Below are 17,799 nucleotides of genomic sequence, written 5' to 3' on the forward strand. Positions count from 1 at the left end.
GTTAGAACCATAAATCGTTACGAAGGCCTTTCGAAAGTAATACGTGAAGGAAACGAGCGTACTTGACAGTGCTATCCAGTTCGCGAGAGTGCTGAAACATTCTACATTCCGGGCAAGTTTCACACTGCCACACTAAGTTAACTTGGAAACTGCGGATCAGCTAGTTTTGTCGAGAAGAACCGGAACGAAATTCAAGGATTTGAAACTGGATTACAAGATTAGATACAACGCAGATCTCCTTGCATATGTTACCGCAAGTTCCAACATTTTTGGAAAAATAAGGCTTCCCAGCTAGAGATTTGTCGACTGAAACTAACAGCCGCATTAAGAATTGCAGGAGAAGTTTAGGAACTCCGTGCAATCTGTTTCTTCTGGTAGGTAAGGTGACGCAGTTTTACAAAAACTGGAGCGGTCGTTTTGGAATGAATCCAGGTTATGAAAAGTTAAGGAAAGTTCAGGATTATTCACAGACTGAGAGCCGTCAAGGTCAAGGAGAACCCCTCCAAGCCGCCTCTGTGGCCAAGCAAGTTTAGTGGTCGACTCACGTTATCATCAACGAATGTTACCAGTTCCGGCCTTGACATTTCATTCTCATCATTCATTAAATCGGTCAGTCGGTCTTACCATGTCGGGTTTTATCGAAAGGCTCTCCCTGGCTTTTTCCTGCACTTATACTTGGCTTTTTCTACTTCCGACTCAGCAACGTTTGGCACACGTTGATGAGGTGTCGATTCCAAGACATCGTTGTTCGATGACGTTTTCACTGAACCCTTGCACTTGAGTTGCTGTTCCTTGACATACCGCCAGTGGATAATCTTCTCGGTTTGACGGCCAACACTGTACCGATATCCGTCGAGCAGACGACTAGGTTTACTCTTGTAAGTGGTGGTTACTTTGTTGCACGGTGCAACACCGAGTCGTCTGGTTGATTTGGAGTCAAGTAGTGTATTTGGTGTCTGCACTACCTTCCGGACCGGTGTATGTTTGGTGTATGGTCACGTGGTGCGTGCTAAACTAATCAAATGTCCGTTTAAAGCAGCAGACAGGCATTTGTTGAATCTTCTGAACTTGATCACCGCTTTCCGTCTAGTTGGTTGAACGTAATTTCCTTGCACCAGCCTCACACCGGGATATACCTGCACTGCACCGAGTGTCAAAAAGTGCAGCCAACTGGACGGGGCTACAAAAACAAAGCCCTCTGAACCACAACTTTCTCACTATAAATACTTTGCAAAGAATGAACCCACTTTACAAATTTCAATCTCCTCGTTGCCTGCACCTGGGATATGCTAGGGTGACTTTGTTATGTGACCTTCACGGGCGCTCCATAAATGGATTATCTTCTGTGTGCGCTCGATTCACGTGCGCTCGACGCACGTAATCGTCTAAAAGCTAGTGTTAGTCCTTTTATTATAACTCTGACTCAGAGTTGTCTAATATTTTGAAATAGCATGTTGGGTTTACTCGCATGTCTACATGTCCACAACTGTCGCAGTAATGGACTATCTTGTTTATCATTCTTGGCTGAAGTCGCTGGCTTCACATTTAAAGGTCCACACTATCTTGTTAGAAAAAATCTACGATGTTCGTTCTTTCCTGCGAATTAGTTTGTTTCGTGCTGAATGTCCTTCATAAGGAAAGACGCCGTTGGCGACAATGACAGCGACGACAACTGCAACGAATTTGCGTTGGCGACGACAACAACATGAACTTGAAGGTTAAATGGATTCCAAACCACTGTGCAATGCGCCTACACTGTAAATAACACCCGGGACCCCTTGATTGATCAAATTCGAAAGCTTTGCCTGCACTCAGATGCATGCTTTCATGGTGCAGTCTTGAGAACAAAAGGATAAATTGCCGCGAACCAGAGTCTCGGCAAGGACAATGCTGTGGTTGGTTGGTTACGTGGGAAGGAAATTGACGTCACTGCAGCGACAAGAGAAGGTGCAGCTTCGTTGTTGCATCTGAGAGAATGAGCGCTAAGCAGATTAGACACGCTCCAGACCTCGCTTCCCTCGAGTGGAGAAGATTTAGCATCGGGCGTGCATCTGGGCATGAAAGACGTGTGCTCGAGTCCTTGCCGAACACCCACGTAATCTCAATTGCTTTGAAGGATTATTTAGTTTTGACTAATAATAAGTGGTTTGAAACTCCAGCGTTCTGATAGGTCCTAGAGCAGGAAACTAATGACTATTGTCTTTATTAGGTCGCTAGTAATGTTGGCAGACAGAATGTGACATGAACGTGAACATTCTATTCTTCTTTACTATTTTGCCGGACCCTGTGCCCGAGTGGTTAGCACATCGCGCTGCAACGGCAAGGGTCCCGCGTTCGAATCCCGCTCGGGCTTGGTTGTTTGTGGATGTCCATTCATCAATTTCATCATGTCATCCCCATCTTCGCAACTTAGCCAAGAAGCACAAAACGCGAAGTAAAATCAAATTAATCAATCAATCTTTTTTAATATTTTGTGTCGCCCCAGTCGAATCTGGTCATGCTTCCATTTGAAAATAGTGAGTTCAACAACTGCGCGTGCATAAATTATTTATGACTTGCACAAGAATCGAATGTTCGGGAATTAATCTACATTTCTTAAAGACAACAAAACTAATAATTATGTAAACGTTTCTGGCATTGGAAAAATATATTAGAAAGGTACGTTATTTAAAATATTGATTATTTTATGTAAATATTGTAAAAATCTAAATTGCATGATGTAATTATGTAAATCCATAGATACGTGTAAATATCGACCAAGTTTCCTTGGTATTTTGCAAACAACCATTTAGTATAAAAAGGAACCAGAATTCTGTATATTTCGGCTATCTTACCCGATTGCTGGTATCACAAGTCTACCTCGTAGGAAGAACTGCCCGGTCCTTTGTGGACGCTGTAATTTACTTGGGTTAGTTTCTCATAAACCTGCTGCTTCGGCCCTGGGTTCTTGCGATACCAAAAAGCAACCGTGAATAATCTTGGAAGGGTTACCCTTTACAGATTTATACTCAGATCTGCATCAGTTAACTTGAATCCAAGATTGCCAGTGGATAAGTGTTATTGTATACTGTGCATAAACGATAATAAACCAGACTTTATTGGAAGAAAGTTCCATACCCTTTTATTTCTATCTTAAGAAAGGTATAAAATCCGACACCAGTGACCAAGTCAGGGCCTGCAATCTACCTTAGTTACCCTAATAGCTAACTAAGAAGTCCGATCCAAGGTAACTTAGTAACCCATCATAGGTCCTTGAGGACCACTGTAGATGCTTGTCAGTTCCTGTGTCAAGAATTATCTCAGATCTCCGCAGGCTTTGTTGTGTGAAAATGTACAAATTTTAAGTAAGTGTTCTCAACTGAATAAATGTAGACAACCTATGAAGGCTACTGTATTACAAAATATTGAATACTACCTAAATGGGGGATTTGAGGGGTAACCCTTTCTAAAGACACCCAAATGTCAACTTCCACGTAGTGCATCCTGGACTGCATTTTGTAGACTAAGGAGGCTCTGGCGCCTAGACCCATGGCCAGTATCTACAATGGCGCTTGTGTTGTATGCTGTCCATATGTGTTTGAGATTGTCCCTTCACCTATTTCATCGTATCATCACTCATCCTCATTTTGGCAATTAGGCAAAAGTGTCAGAAATGCGAAATAAAGTAAATCAATTCATTTATTCATTCACAACCTATATGGACCTAATAATACTAATATTGATCAAGGGAATATGGAGTACATGCGTCGATAACATTTTAGGAGCTCAGGAACAGAACTCCTACAAATTAAAAAAAAAAAAACACGCGAAACCAAATTTTTTTTGTAAATCATATTGTAACTAGTGATTTCTTCGCCTGGAAGCAGAGTTGTCCTGTCAAGAAAAGTGAATATATATATATATATATATATATATATATATATATATATATATATATATATATATATATATATATATTTCAAGAGTAAAATTAATTAACTGATTTTCGTAACGATGATACAGTAAATAAAAATACATCAGTAATTCTCTACAAACATCACTTCTCAGTGATCAGGTAAAATTTCAGAACTTTTTATAGATTGGTTCTGGAGATAACGACTATTCTGAACAGGTGTTTGTAGGATCTCTAAGCTTATTGGCCAAAAATTAATACTTGTGTAACTAACTAACTAACTAACTCTCTAGCCTTCTTAAACCCGAAGGTTCATGGCTGCAGAAACACAGGCCTTCCATCTGTCCCTTTCTTGAGCAAGATCTATATACTCTTTTCCATCCATTTCCTTAAGGTCCATCTCAACGTTGTCCCTCCATCTTCGTCTTGGCCTTCCTACAGGTCTCTTACCATCAGGTTTCCCAACAAGAATCCTGTAAACTCCTCTTTCCTCTCCCATTCGTGCCACATGGCCTGCCCACCTAAGTCTTCTTGATTTAATTATTCTAATAATATCTGGACATGAATACAAATTATGTAGTTCTAAATTATATAACCTTCTCCACTCACCTGTCTCCTCATCCCTTTTAGGTCCAAATATTTTCCTAAGGATCTTATTTTCAAATACTTGTGTAAGAGCATATATAATTAATTCATAATAATTTCGATGATTTTTACTAAAAAACATCGCGAGTGCAGCAGAAACCAAAAAATGAACTGCGGATGCTGATCCTACATCACATGTAGATCACCAATTTCAATGGGTGATCGAGGATGGTTTGGAATTCGAAACTTATTTTAACTCTTTCGCCTGAGGTGGGAAAAAACCGAATTTCGTATGCATTAACGAGAGGTACAAAATCAATATAAGGCTACGACGGCAACAAACAAGAGAATAGCGAACGGGAAGAAATAGAAGATGAAAGAGAATATCCTCAAAGAGAAGAAAAACTGGGTCAAATCCAGAAGTTATGATGGCCTCTCTCTCTTCCTCGTTCTGCCATAAATAATCCGTGCCTTGCGTGGTAAAAAGAGGAGCCTTCCGTTACGATTTGTACACAGTTTGTGTCTTATGTTCTTCCCTATATATTGGAAATGCAATACCATTATGCGTTTACTGTATCTTTCAGCCAGACTCATTTTCTGGGATCAGCTGGGAGTAACGTTTTGTTCTTTCTCCTTAATCCTATCGACATCAGATTAGAACAGAGAAAGAATAATTTTATCTCCCGCAAAATTACTTTTTTTAGTAATTCTAATATGATTTGAGGCAACTTTCGTCAATCAGTATCTATCGTGGCTAATCTATAATGCTAATTCGGTTATGAAATAAACACTTAAACCTACGCTTCGCAAACTCAGTGTTGAATTAACGATGTGTGTTTTGTTTTTTTGTTATTTTCCGTCGCTTTTCTTTCTCTTTTGGAAAATCAAGACGATGAAGATGATGATTATCAGATTAAATTGACGAAGGGATACTCGAAAAGAACACCCATCCACAGGCCAGGGCCAAGTCGATAGGGCGTCTGACTGCCACGTGGGAGATCTGAGATCGATGTGTGTGTGTGATCTAAGGTAGGAATTTTTCAACCGTGTCCCAGCATAAAGCGGTTCTGGGGCTCACACAGCCTCAAATCAATGGGTACCTGGGGGCAACCCTAGTGGGTAAATGCGGTCGGAGCGTGGTGCTGATGACATCACCTCCAAAATGGCCGAGATCGACAATATGGCCCTACCCCCAGATCCCCTAAATGTGCCTTCATGGCATGGTGCTACATGAACGGGAACCTTTACGTTTTACCTTTACCAGGCCAGGACTCAACCTGGGAACTTCATTGGCTTTGGCATACGTGTTCTTTGTTAATGTCCGTTCACCAATTTAACAGGGTGGGTACTCACAGGGAATTCCTTAAATTCCGGGAATTCCTTAAATTCCGGGAATTCCTTAAATTCCGGGAATTCCGGAAATTCCTTGAATTCCGGGAATTATGCGTGAATTATTGGCTCCGGGAATTATTCGTGAATTCTACGTGAATTTTTCTCCGTAGACGTTAAAAAATGTAACTTTTAATAATCCAGATAAATTCATACATTCACAAATGTCCGGAGGCAAGTTTTTTTTTTCAGTTTGGCTTTTATTTTTATCGAGGAAGAAAAATGAAGCTGCGTGGAAAATAAAACAGAATTCTCTCAATCCTTTTACTTAGATTGTTCTGCAAAGGACACTAAAAATCTGACAGAGAGAAGATTATTGCAAAATAAGATATGTTGAATTCGATTAGGTAAATTTGAGTTTGGAATTCTTATACAATTAACAATTTTTCGTAATTGGTATATTCCGTAACATTTTTGAGTTGTGTTTGTAGATGTCTTTCCAATCTGAGTTTGTGAAATGACTTCGCACCTTAAATTGAATATATATTGGAATCACACAAACCCTTTATATTAAGATTTTTAGGTGTGTCTTGGGGGGGGGGGGGGCTGGTGAGAGGCAGTACCTACGTAAGGTTGAAATAGAGAAAGCATCTGGTTGTACCCTTGAATTTTCTGAAAGTTCGCCTAGAAAACCGAGAATTAATACTTGCATTTTATCATGGCTCTAAGAGTAGCCACCTGTTTAATCTAATAGGCATTCATGCTCATAGTCGCGACTAGGCAACAGTGGATGAAATTCGACGTAAAATAGCAAAAATGCAAATTATCTGCGCATGTTGAGTTTTAGTTGAGACATTCATTATTGACGAGCTAGTCCCTAAAATCATAATAGCCTAAAATCCCGACGCACGGAAAATTTTTGTTTCAATTGTTCAATTTCGAAAAATTAAATTTAAAGCTGGCAAGTAAAATCCTTGTATTTACCAAACCTCATGAAATCGTCAGAACAATATTGGATGTAGCGTTTACCTGGAACAGCATCTACCTGGAACCCGCTCCAGGAGCCTTGAAATGCTCGCCTCAGAGGCATCCTCTAATTTCTGCCTTCCCCATGCCGGAAGAGACGTTCTCCCACTGACAGATTTAGATTAATGTATCTTGACTCCATGCAGAATCTCAACCATTCAGCTTTCACGAAGGATCGCAGCACGCGAAGCTTGTTCAACAAGATGTTCAGGATTTCAGCGAGAACCAACGAGAGATGTACAAGGATCAAAGCTCGGAGAAGCAGGTGAGGACTTAATTTCGGGGAAAGAGTAAGAAAAGCTATCGCGCCAGGTGGATACCGTGAAACAATACATTCTCAAGGCCACCACACACATGCAGGTGTACAGGATGGGTATACTGCACAGGAATATAGTGAAGTTTAATCGGATTCCCAACATGGTCAGGCTTGATTGATTGATTTGCTTCATTTCACTCCACTTTTCTGCCATTTTTTGGCTAATCGCTGCGATAAGGATGAATAGATATAAGATTAAGTTTGATGAAAGGACACAGATACATACGAACAGTACACAAGCGCAACCAAAGTGTCCGGATGCCAGAGGCTCTAGTCTATAAGAATGCACTCCATAGTGTTTTGTACTCTGGAGCAATGCCGCTCATAAGTCGGGGAGAGGCGGTACGCTGCTGCAGAGGCTGGTAATTACAGTCGATCTTCCGCACATCCCCCTCCACAGACTCCCGTTCTCTCCAATTTAGTCGATTCCTCTCGAGTCACTATTTGAGCAGAGACTTGCTTTCGTTCGCTCGCTCCTGAGATTCCGGGGACAGAGTGTGCGTAGAAGGGATAATTATAGGAAAGTCACCCCTTACAGTCTCACATGGTCAGGCTTGACGACAGGATTCACACGGGACATAGCATCTAGTACTATTAAAGTTCAATGATTCTAAAAAAAAACCTATTAATTACTTCTTGTAAGGACACTTTCAATATACTCGTATATAAATTTAGAGGCGAATTTCGACTTCTCTTTTAATACTCAGCCTCTAATACATGCGTATGCGAAGAGACACTAGGGGTAAAGCACTAACGGAGCGTGTTGCTGACCACATCATCTACATAAATAGCCGAGTTTGTGATAGCTTTACCATACATGTATATATCTATTTGAATGTATGTACCTCTCTCTCTCTAAAATATATATGCTTTAATATTATTTTTACTCGGCACATTTTGAATTTGCTATATTTCAGAAACGTCCTGAAATCCATAATTCAACATGACATTTCAAACTCCATATTATTTTCATCAAAATGTGAGCATGTGTGTGTTTACTTTGTTGTTGTATGCCCGTGTCTATAGGCTAACTTCTATTCTTGTATAAATTTTTCATTGTATTCTTTATAACTTTTATATTTTTCTTTTTTAATATTTCAATGTAGGCTACTAAATTCATATTAAAAAATTGTGAAAACATGGTCAAGTGGAAGAAAATACTCTACAGCCTTAACTTTGCCATGTAAAGCAAGACAAAATAAATAAAATAATATACAGGGTGATCCGTTTGAGATGTCAGAAAAGTAAACCGTTATGTACAAGAGGTTAATGTAGTTATCTCTGAGCAGTTTGCTGTAATGTGAGCAGATAGGATGTAAGTTTCGAATGGGTGGAGGTTTACAGACTTCAACCACGTGACGGCGCTAGTGTGCATGCAACACTAAAAGCTTTCGTATACCGTACGACACACTGTGCATGCTGTTGTGGCGATGACACCATCTCTGTCTAACACCACACGGCTGAGGTTCGGCTGACATCTCAAACGGATCATCCTGTATGATCGCATGTTAATAGTCGTGTTGATACAAGTTGGCTTAGCCTACACATGCATATCGAAGGAAATTCTAAGTTTTGCGGTCCCATATGCAGGTGCTCACAACTGCACTGTTTTATCATACACGCTTTTAGACATGCCAGTGCAGTCTGCATGGAACAGACATACCGTTCAGATATACCTGTGGGCGTGCGTATCCGGCGACCTTTAGATAATATAATAGAAAAACTTCGATATTTAGTCATTGATTTAAAAGCATTGAATTCATGAGTTTTCTGCAGTAGAAATAATGTGTATTCTACAGTAGAGTTGAGATAGAAAATCGTTCCTCTTCACGAGTAGAAATAAGACAATGAAACTAATAGTTACCTTTCGCATCATTTTAGTTACACCTTAAGTGATTAGGCGTTTTGTAAGTTTACAGTGTCGTTTAATCCGTTTATAAAACCTGGAGATTGTTTTAAGGCCTATTTCATGCTCCATGTCTATTTGTTGCTGAGCGCATCGAAGCACAGCGAGAATTAAAATCAAATGGCGTAAATTGAGATATTTGCATGGAACCTGTGGGCGTTTGGCCTGTGTCAACAGGAACGTTTTCGAAAATTTCTCTTTATGATATTCCAAAATTCTAGAGAAAGCAAGTAAATGTATATGTTGTTAGTTTTCACTTTGCCTAGATCAGGCCAGCGAGCTATATACAGGGTGTGGGACCTCCCCGATGGCGCAGTGGTAGCGTCGTCGCCCTGTAATCAAGGGGTCCCGGGTACGATACCCGGTGGAGGCACATAGTGGTTCGGATCCCACTTGAAACTGTAGGTCCAGTCCCGATTAGCCTTACTGTGCATAAAGTGGACTTAAAACACCAAATCGATCAATCAATCAATCAATATATACAGGGTGGCCCAAAAAGGTAACAAACATAATACAACAGTTCAAAATTTAGGTTACCTTTTTGGGCCACCCTGTATATAGCTCGTTGGATCAGGCTCGGTGAAGCCGCTGTATTTATGAAGGAGCACTTCCGTATTTAGGTGTGGGTTGAAGAGCGACCAGCGGTACTTAAACGTATTAAGAGAGGCGTAAGGGAAGGAGTGAGCAAGACTGTGGGCTTCGTCGGTCGCGTTCGTGAGATAGGAAACCTCTAGACATTCGTTAGTGACGGTGCAGTGCGGCATTTAATCACGGCAGAAGAAACTGGAGGTTTTTTTATAGCATTTACCTCTCAATGCATACAGATTCCCTAATCCTGCTCTCTTTCATGTCCAATGTGCAGGCGGGAAGCTCGCTGACGTTGCGGTTAGCCATAACCGGCAGGCGGAAAAACGGACGTGAAACATAATACTCGAAACCTCTTCCATTCAAGTCTGTACCAAGACAATTTCTGAGGAAGCTGTTCAGCTCTTTGCAAAATAAAGCATCGCACTTTACGCATACAGATGCAGAATACTCAACGTATGTTTTTCAGAAAGGGATATTCACAGAAAAGCGGCGAAATTAACCTCAACCGGAGGGAGAAAGTGGAAGAGAGGGAGAGAAAGAAGAGGCAAAGTTACGAGCAGGAAGTGAAGAGGAAAGAGAAAATTGAAGTCGTAAGTCAAGAAAGAAGCACGGAGAGAATAGGACAATGGGACTCGGGGATTCCAAGGTACGGGGAAGATATTTAGGAAGTTAAATACGAAGGGACAAAACCCAAGGAAGTGGGGGATTAAGATAAAAGAGAAACATGTGGAGGATTGAAAAGAACCGGCGGTCCCTTTAATGGGGTGGATTATATCTGCCTTGCAGGTAAGAGCTATTGCCGTGCTGCGTGGTTAGAAGTGCGGGGACGCAGGGGCGATATCTTACGTACTGAAGAACTAAAGATATAAGCAATTCCGCCCGCAAATTTCAAGGAATGGTTTATAATTTGGGAAGCCGAATGACTTAAATATACTCTAATCTGATGCCATTGTAATTAATGTACGAAATAGGGGAAAATGTGCTCAATGTTGGTTTAGGTTTTGTTTCATATGCAGAATCTCCAACTTTAAATTCTCGTTAAATATTATGAGGTGTCCCGGGTTCGAATCCCGGCCTGGGCATGGATGTTTGTGGGTGTCCATTCATCATATCATCACTCATCCCCATCTTCGCAAATTAGCCAAAAGTGGCACAGAAAGCGTAGTAAAAATAAAGCAAATCCAAGCAATCAATCGTTAAATATTATGCTTATTAATATCTTAAAGATTCATGTTTACATGTGCATAATGCTTACTTTTCCACACGTTTTGTAAATCGGCGTGCATACTCAAGGAGCTCACTCTCCCCCAAAATGTCCATCTCGCTATCCAAAATCCCTGGTTTGAATCCACGCACAGGTGTTATTCATGTTGTCCCTTCAACAATTTCGTCAAATCACCAGTCATCCACATCGTCGCGATTAGCCAACAGTGGAAGAAAAGCAACGAAAATACAAATAGAATATGAATGAATATAATAATAAATATTAGGTCGCACATAACGAGAGAGAAGGGGAGGAAGCTAGTGGGCAGGGCGCTGCCAACAGCTGGTAACTTCAGTCACTTTCTCCTCCTCCACGCAATTTCGTTCCCTCTCAGGCGTTCATTGGTCGAGATCTCTCGAGTCGCAACTTGCACAGATACTTATTTTATTTCGCTTGCTACAAAGATGCCCGGGACAGAGTATAGGTGTTGTGTTACACCATTTGTAATGGCTACTAAGATTTCAACACTCTTGGTAGAATTTTGTAGCCTACTGGTCACAGTTCATACACGGTTTATTAAAATTTTCTACTTTGTTGCATTTAAATAAGTGTACGTTAATGTTGGACAGTAACCGAGTCAAAACATTTGAAATATATGAGTAAACTCGACACCTAGAGCCTCCCGCAAGGATTCATGGATATTCTTGTTTCGTGTTCCTATCTCTTCCGATGTCTTCTCTTCTGCTCACAAACATCTTCAACCGACTACTTCGCTTTCCTGCTAGATGTGTTTTTCTTGAGCATACAACTAAATTACTTTGAAACGTCCAAAATGTATTTTCTTCGCTTGGAACCACACAATTTGCTTCACCACCTCCAGACACATTCGTCAGGTGAGCTTTTACGAGAGCGGCCGCTCACTGTAATGTCGAGTTACGCCTCGAGTCCACAACTTTCATTGCCTTTATTTCGAAGCTATCCAGCGGACCAGCATAGTAAGTATACCACTACATCAAGAAGAAGCCAAGATGTGAAAATTAAGTCAACCATCCAGCATTGTAGATTCTGAAAAGATAAGCCCACGACGTTGAACCAAATTTATAAGAGATTTTTCGACAAAGTGACAGCAAGAGAGAATTTTACAAAAATGAGTGAGTCTGTAGTTACAGAAGGAGTTTCGTAGGAATAGAAATTACAAATTTCCTCAACGACATGGAATTAGAAGCATTAATGAATTGAGTGTGGAATTTGTAGCATGGAAATCATTTCCAGCTGTATATGCTGTTTTATTTGGATATACAGGGTGTTCATAAAGTACCGGTACCATTACAAAATAACATAGCTCGTAAACTACATGCAATAGAACAATGCTGTTGATTGCAAACTGACGGTTTGTTTGTTTACACTACCAGTCTTTCTGAAGTTCTGCACCCATCTCATAATGCTTCATTTGGATGGAGAATCTTCTGGATAGGCATTTCCCTGGCAGGTGGATAGCCCGTGATGGACCTATTCCCTGGCCACCGCGCTCTCCTGATATCACACCCTTGGATTTCTTCTTCTGGGGCATGTTAACGATTGTGTTTACCACACTCCTGTTCCAGATGTTGCTACTCTTTGAAGAAGAATAACGGGGAGTTTGCTGTTACTGGTGATGTCCTGTGGCGTGTATGGACAGAAGTGGATTACCCCCTTGGTGTTCTGAGAGCAACTAGAGGGGCGCACATTGAAGTGTATGGCATATAAACGTGGATAGTTGTAGCTCATTTTGCAATCGACAGCATTGTTCTATTGCATGTAGTTTCCGAGCTATGTTTCTTTTGTGATGGTACGGGACTTTATGAACACCCTGTATATGAAGGTGCATGCAATCCCGTGACGATTTTTTCCCCACTTCAGACTACTGAAGGTAAAGTACGGTGGCTGAGATGCCATGCAGCAGACATCTACGCGCGAGTGTACCGTGCATACTAATCCACGGCGAATAGCCGAGAACACTCCTGAACGCAGCTAGGATAGAGTACGCAAGTCTGTGTGTAGCCAATCACACTGTCAATAAAGGGAGCAATTTTTTGCTTGTGTGGTCGCAGCTTAAGCGTGCAAACTGAAGGTGGCTCTCTTCTTTGCCGAACAGCAAGACTTCTTACACCGGTCGCGCAACAATACGGTCCTAAGTAGCCCTAAGTTTATTCCCGTTGAGAAGGCTGAAAACTGAATCTTGTTCTTACTGCCGATACGCGTTAGGGAGCTTGGATGGTGAATCTCAGGGCGACAGTAGAGCTTTCTTAGCATGGGAACGAAGTTGCCTGATCTATACAGCACTCTCTCCCAGTTCAATAATCGATCGCACAAATACCTCTGGTCTTCTGCGGAACTTGAGAACTTTTCACATACTGAGCAGATGCTCCTCAGGGTTTCTTCAGACCGCAATTTCTCTGCACCTTCAGCAGTGACGACCGTGCTGTCTTCTTCCTCCCCCCCCTCCCTCCCTCTCTTCACCCTTTCACTCACGACCACGATATTTCTTCAGATCAGTGGTTAAAGGGAACGACTTTGAATGAGCGTATTGGGTACCCTGAAAATTCCGGGTTTGAGTCCTGGCGAGGGCGAGTGTGTTCCCCTTGGTTGTGCGGGGTAACCTTTCAGTAAAGCACCAAAACGTCAACCTCACTTCCCCGTAGCTGGTAACCGAGTCTTGCAGTTCAGCGAGGCTCTGACGTCTGGATACACGTCCAGGATAATGGTCTGTAGAGCCGTATTGCCCTTTATTTGTCCTTGTGTATGCTGAGCGCCCCTTTACAGGCTGAATGGAAAGAGTATAGTTTTAGTTATTGTTAATAAATGAATGAATGACGTAGTTGTAATAATTGAGTGAGGAAGTTTTTAATAGACATCTTTTATTTTCTTGTTAAGTACCTGTCCTCAATTGCACTTGCATTTCAGTTACGGTGACGGAAAAATAGCTTATCATCCATCATCCATCATAGCTTATCATGATCATCATCCATCGTCATGGTCGCGACTAACTTAAGGAACAGAAAAGCCACGTAAAATAACAAGACAATATCATATTTAGGAGGCCGAAAATTAGTGTTCCAAGGCTGATTAAGATTGGTCTTTGTGCCCTACAACTCTTGGACATCCTACAACTCTTGGACATCCCTGGAATATTATTTTTCTTCTCCACGCCATTCCTTCGTCCTTATTTAACACCCATTCTCATTTCGTTCTCTATATTCTTCACTCTTAGACATTCGTTCGTTTCTTCCCTTTTTAGATTTCCCTTTAGAAATGTGTAGCCAGACCGACCATTGTCCATCTTTTCTCCATCGTAGTTTACCTTTCGCTATAATGACAAAAATGTCTTATCATTATCAGATAATATCCTGATCCTTAATGTATGATTTTTCGCTAATTTGCCCAATACAATTCTCGTAGTGTATTCAAAGCGTGATGCATGAACCAGAAGTAGCATTTTTATTTATTTTGTTTTTATAAAGGAAACGAAAATTCGAAGACAAACTGGCCTGACATCGGCCAAGAGTCCAGATATACCTAGTCTGGCCATAAATACTGTTACACACTCTTTTTTGAATAAATTGAATATGGTTTCAGTTTTTTAAATGTTATTTTAGTATGTTACACTTACATATATTACACACACATAGCACCAATCAGTTTTCAAAATGTACACTTTACGCCCTCACACAGGCTCGAAGTCTCACTGGCCAGTCATCTATTACAGCAAGGATGGTCTTGATGGGAAAGTCCGCCCCTGCTACTATCAAGGAGCGCTTTTAACTTTCCATTATAGAGTTCCTCTTCTTGCCCTCTAGCTCTGGGCACAGTTTGTAGTCCAAGATACTGAGATCATGGCTATCAGATGGCCAATCAAAAGTGGAGATGAAATCGAGTACACTGGTCTCCAGTCACCGTCCCGTCATCCTTGCCTTATGAGCTGGGGCAGAATATTTATTGAACATCTAGGATTCATTGTGAAACATTGTTTGGTTCATCAGTGTCACGAGAGGGTTAAGGACACTTTCCACATACACTTTCGCACGGTTTTTAAGCCCTTTTCTCAAAAATGAGGCCTGGTGGAACTTGCATAGCTCACCCCCCACCAAACCATGACTGGGGAGGGCTGGTGGCATCTCTGAGTTTTGGGAACTCTCTCACAAACTTCTCGAGAGTTTGAAGCATACACCCTTCCATTTTGGCGGTTGAAACTTTTCGATTTCAGTTCCCCCTGCTTCTTCACTTGTGTCGTCAGGAAATTTTCAGTACTCCACCGGTAAGCTCCAATTCCAAGGTCTTCATTGAGTACCCTTGTGAATTGTTCAGCTCCTGTGCCATTATCACTTGTTTCCGGATGGGATTTCGGCGGATGCGAGCCATCACTGCTTTCACAGCTGTGCATACGGTGTGAAGTCGACCAACTCTTGGGCGACCTTTCACATTACCAGTATCAGTGAATTTCTGGATTGTCTGATACACAAACCTTTTGCTGATCTTCGGGATTTTTAGGGGCTGGAAAATCTCGGTGAGCAACTTCCCAACCATATGCAGAGCAATTACGGCTACTCTGTTTTTATATTCGCCCCACTCCATGCTAAGCACAAGAAGATACACGCTTGTTCTTGCACAGCTGAACACACAATGGTCAGGAGTGAACATCAGCACAAGCATGGTTCATGAGCTTGACTACCGGATGTGCTGTCCAAGCCGAAAGTTTGTTACAGTACTTATGGCCAGACTAGGTATGATGCATTCGTCTTCAAAATCATTATATTATGCACTTTTCAAGTTTAGATCTTTAAAGCAACTAGCTAGCGGCATAACTTTATGTCTAATTTTGGGGGGCAGAGCATGAACCTCAGGTTCCAGAAGATTAAAAAAATTAACCCTATCATGTAAATTTTGATAAATCTGGAAATTTTGGGGGCGAGTTCCCTCCTTCCCACCGCCGAGGCACGCCTATGCCACAAGCTAATATCAATATGTCACAATATTTTACTTTAGAAGCTACGTTTGAAATGTAACCCTGCAGATACATAGTCTACTATGTGAGGTCCATATTAGCCACTGCTCCAGTTTGTAACATTTTTCTTCCATCTCAAGAGCGAAAAGTGAAGAGAGGCATGTTCAAAAGAATGACGAGAAGAAAAGTTTTGATCGTTCCTGCAATAAATAGGTGGAATGTGAACGGTCGCTGAACATGAAAGAAAAAAGTTTGTTGAGGCAGAAATAATTTCTTTTCTTCCTTCTCTTACTTTGAACGCCCGTTCCTCGACAAAAAAAAAATGCTTTTCCCTTCCGCTTCTGCAGAGAATTCCTGAATGTCTTTTTTTTCTCGAGTATAGAGGAGCAATAAACTACCTTCTCATGCACTCCTGCGACGGGATAGAAATCGAAACGAACAACCCTGATGCTCACGTAGGCATACATTCCTCCGGTTGTCGACCAGATGCAGTTGTTACGTTGCACTAAAGCAGAATTATTTACATTTCCCCCTCGCCTTTTCAATGCTGTGAAATTTTTCACTCCAACCAACATTTGTTGTGGAATTTTCAGGGAAGGAAGTCATATGAAAGCTTGCTTTTCCTGCTCAATACCAGTTGACAGCTTTTTTTTCATCAGATGCAAGGAAGACTTTGTCGATAGCTAAACTAGGAAATCCTTTTATTTAAAAGTTAACTGCAGAGCTGGCGTCAAGAATTCTTTCCTGGATTCAATCCTGACTTTCCCTAGTTGTGTGCATTAGGGAGGTTTCAGACCGAAGCGACACGAGCACGCTTAGTCTGAAGGAAACCTTTCGCTGCACATGCGCAACCAAGAGACCGAGGAGACACGGTTTACACTATTGAGGAAACGATGATCAACGCACAAGTGACATGTATAGCTTGTGTCACTTCGGTATGAAAGGTTGCATTTATTTCTGAAGGTTGGTTTCCAAGTGATAGGTGTCGTTTCGGTTTGCAAGCTCCTTCATGGTGGTTGCCGAACACTTTGAGCTGTTGACTCAACATCTTGCTACCGGAAATTAAAGGTTCGAGTCCTGGACTGGGCATGAGTATTTACTTGTGTGTGTTCATTCATCATCCATTGTACTTCATTTCTTCAAATAGCTTAAAGGCCGAAAAGATGACGTGGAAATGTTGTAAAAACCTTTAACAGTTCATTATTTATTTGGATTTGATTTTTGTTATTTTACTTCACTTTTCTGCCACTTTTGCCTAATCGCGACTATGAGGAGGAGTGATAATATGATCCAGGGCCCACGGCGTCATAGCGCGCTGTGATAGCTATTCCGCCACGAAAGTGGGCTATTCCCGTCTTTGATATTGATCTAAATAGATAGAAAAGGGACGTAAAATAAAGTAGAAACAACACAATAGCCGCTGGACTTTCGGCCTAATGGAACTTTTTTCCTTTCAAAATTTATTCCTATTCCAAGAGCCTAACGATATTCAAATTCTGAAAAAAAATATTTGTTTAAAAATTCTTCTACAGCATCCTCGCACTCATGTCTAGACACATGTTATGAAATTGGCTTTCGGTGCCACGAAACTATTGCAGATATCTAACCAACAGACGCAACATGAAGAATGGTTTTATTGCTCTAGAATCAATTCCGTTTTTTTCATTATTATGATTAGGTCTGAGCCAATACAACCATATGTCGATATCGATTCCCTGATCGATTACAAGCGATACCGATACTTGTATAATTCCAGTTTAAAATAACAAAGGTTAGTTTGCTGAGTCATAACAACTCATCATTACATTACATTCTATGAATGACATTACATAACTCTCAGATTATTCTCATGTAGCATTATAGCACTTTAAAATGCCTTGTGACATTTTATGTGAACTTCTTTCTAGACCCAGAGAATGCAAAAGAGAAGATGATTTTGAAATATTGCAAGCTCTTTTAAACCGTTGCAGTT

The sequence above is a fragment of the Lepisma saccharinum genome, chromosome 11 (genome assembly GCF_977018435.1).
Source record: "Lepisma saccharinum chromosome 11, izLepSacc3.1, whole genome shotgun sequence".
NCBI classification, from domain to species: Eukaryota; Metazoa; Arthropoda; class Insecta; order Zygentoma; family Lepismatidae; genus Lepisma; species Lepisma saccharinum.